The sequence below is a fragment of the Cebus imitator genome, unplaced genomic scaffold, assembly GCF_001604975.1.
Source record: "Cebus imitator isolate Cc_AM_T3 unplaced genomic scaffold, Cebus_imitator-1.0 Scaffold603, whole genome shotgun sequence".
In the NCBI taxonomy this organism is placed as follows: Eukaryota; Metazoa; Chordata; class Mammalia; order Primates; family Cebidae; genus Cebus; species Cebus imitator.
The window spans coordinates 266,722-269,586 of NW_016107918.1; the positions used below are offsets into that span (position 1 = coordinate 266,722).

The 2,865-nt window shown below is 47.3% G+C and overlaps 1 non-coding gene across 1 annotated transcript; it reads left to right on the top strand.

The window, feature by feature from the left end:
* The first annotated feature begins 1,470 nt into the window (after nucleotides 1-1,470).
* LOC119469223 lies at nucleotides 1,471-1,576 on the top strand. Its single transcript, XR_005198035.1, has one exon. It is a non-coding gene; the product is annotated as a U6 spliceosomal RNA (small nuclear RNA).
* The last annotated feature ends 1,289 nt before the right edge of the window (nucleotides 1,577-2,865 follow it).

A 2,865-nucleotide genomic window follows, 5' to 3' on the forward strand; every position in this document is an offset into this window, starting at 1 on the left:
GAGTGTCTTTGTTCTGCCCTGCTCCTGTCCTGATGTTGTGGCCACCTCTAAGTGGTCTCTACTGTGCTGGACCTGGCTGCCTGTGACTAACAATGGGTGTGGCTCTCCCTGTCTGAAATCTAATGAGCATGCTAGTCACCTGCATGCCTGCTCTTATATAAAAGTATCAGTTCACCTCCTTGTTTTACATAAACTAGATTCTCTCAGAGAAATGCCAAAATGTTCAGTTGGCACATCAACGCTGATTTAAAATAGCTACCGTTTCCAACTTGCAGATGCTGGTGAGTACCAACGGTAATAACACTGAATTTGTCATTCAGCCACAAGGGATTGATGCAGCCAAGTGAGGCTACACTCTGCCCATGAGAACCTGCTCAGGTTTTCTAGATCTTATGATGTTCACTGCTTGAAGGACTCCACAACTATTAACTCATCTAACCCTCTCAGTAACACTTAATGCTGAGTTCTATTACTCCGATCACTTAAACATGAAGGAAGCTAGATGCTGAGTAACTTGTCCAGGGTCACACAGCTAGTGAATGGCACAGCTGGGATTTGAACACAAACACTGTGGCTTCAGAATCCAGGTTCGCCCTGCCTTTGCTACACTGCTCCTGTGCTCAAGATGAGTTTCCAAACTCCACATTATTGACATTTAGGGCCAAGGAATTACTTGTTGTTGGAGGCTATTCTGTACATTGTAGTGGCCCCGGCCTCTACCCACTAGGTCCCTGAAGCAACCCTCCCTCCCCTGAGCTGTGAAAACCAAAAATGTCTTCGGAGATTGCCAAATATCTCTTTGGGGACAAAAATCATCTCTTATTGGGAAACCATTCTCTATGTCCATCATTGAAACAGAATAACTAAAAAGAATAAATAATAGAAAAACATGAGCTTACTAAAAATAACCGTCGTATGTCCGTCTGTACATTTTGAGATAGGATTATTAGAAATATCTCAAAATAGTCCTTCTTTTGGCTTTTACGTTGCCTCTCCTTCCTAGCTTTTTTTCTAATTTTTTTGCTTTGTTTTGTCTGAAGCAGCTAGGAAGTGCAGAGCTCTATTTTCACCCGAAGCCACAAGTATTTGAGGAATCATCGTGTGCTCAATATCATTAGATGCGGCGGATGCACAGAAATATAGGCAGTTACACAGATTTCAGCCTGGTGGAAGAAATGCATGAATAAATTAGAATCCATAAAGCAGCCAGAAAGCATATAAACGTGACTTCCTGCGGCCTGTGGGAGTGAAGCACAACCACCAGTGGGGGCGCTAGTGAGCAGGGCCGGCCCTGCTGAGAAGGTCGCGAGCAGAGTCCCGACGTGACGTGCCAAGCTCGCCATGTTGAGAAGGGAACACGGCGAAGGCCCCACTCAGCTGGGATCGCAGGTGTGAACTGGAAGCAGCATGACCCCCCGTTGGAAGCAGGCAGCAGTGAGCCGTCCAATGCTCCGGAGCAAGGACACGAAGCTGCTCGCATCTGCAGCACATGCACTAGAACTGGAGCGGTCCAGGAAGATTAGCAGGGCCCCTGCGCAAGGATGGCATGCCACTTCCTGAAGCGTTCCAAATAAATAAATGAATGAATAGGAACAGGAGGGGTGCGGGGTGTTTCAGGAATACTAACGAGCAGCGGGGAACCAGGGCCATGCGGGGGCTCGTGGGCAGTTAAGGAAGTTGGTACTAATCTATTTCATGGTGAGGAAGACAGAGATGGGGGTGTTGGCAGTGAAATGGATAGTAAGGGGTGATTAACGGAAAATGTTTGAAATGGAAGAATTGACAGGGATCCGTGATTCATTAGACACCGAAAGTAAGAACAAATGTAGTAGGCTGCTTCTCAGTGAGCTCCCAGTAACCCCTTTTTCCTGGGAGTCACGCTCCTGTGGGAGCTCCTCCCCCAGCGTGGGCTAGACCTAGTGCCTCACTTCTAATGAACAGAATATGGCAGAGTCAAGGGTCTCTCTTGAAGGCAGATTACAAAAGAATGTGGCTTTCATCTTGGGTGTGAGTAGCCTCCAGAGAGGCCCATATGACAATGAAATGATGTCCCTGGACCAGCCAGAGAGGACTAGAGAACTGTCACCAGTCCCATGAGTGAGCTTGGACGTGCATGTGGCCCCCCATGCTCAGCTGCGAGACGACCGCAGCCCTGGCCATCTCGTAGAGTGCAGCCTCGTAGAGAACCTGGGCCAGAGGACGCTGCTAAGCCACCTGAACTCCTGAGCCACGGGACTGTGAACGGATCACACCGTGCTGTTTGAAACCACTAAATCTAGGTAGCATTCGTTACACAGCAGTGGAGAAAAAGCACGACAAGCTTACAAGATAAAAATAACTTTTATCTCAAATATAGGACAGCAATTTATTCAGTTTACATATTTAGAGATAGGGTTTTTCTAAAAATTAACCAATGAAAAAGATTGAAGAAGATTGAGAAAGATCAGAGTCTGCCTGTCGACCCCGACAGCACAGGAGCCAGCAGTGGAAGGGGGATGTTTATTCTCATGGTTAGATCCAGAGACCCACCCGGGGAATTGGTGCTCCCCATGCTGAAATTTCAGGCTTGGCTGCACTACAGCTCAGGAGAGAGAGGCTTGCCCCAGAAAGACGTAGAGGTTCTGCCAGACTTAACGTTCTCTGGTCGTTTGGAGCTCCTCATACCGGTAGACCATTAGGCAACAGAATGACTTAGGATGCATGTGGGGTCTTACTGACTCTGATTGTCATGTAGGAAAAAAGCCACTGGTACAAAATTGGGCTGGAAGGAGCATATCTGGAAGTTAGGACATTCGCCAGAGAACCCGTTATTGCTGCATGTTTATTAATAACCGTAAATGTGCAACTGCAGCAATCTTAGTCTCA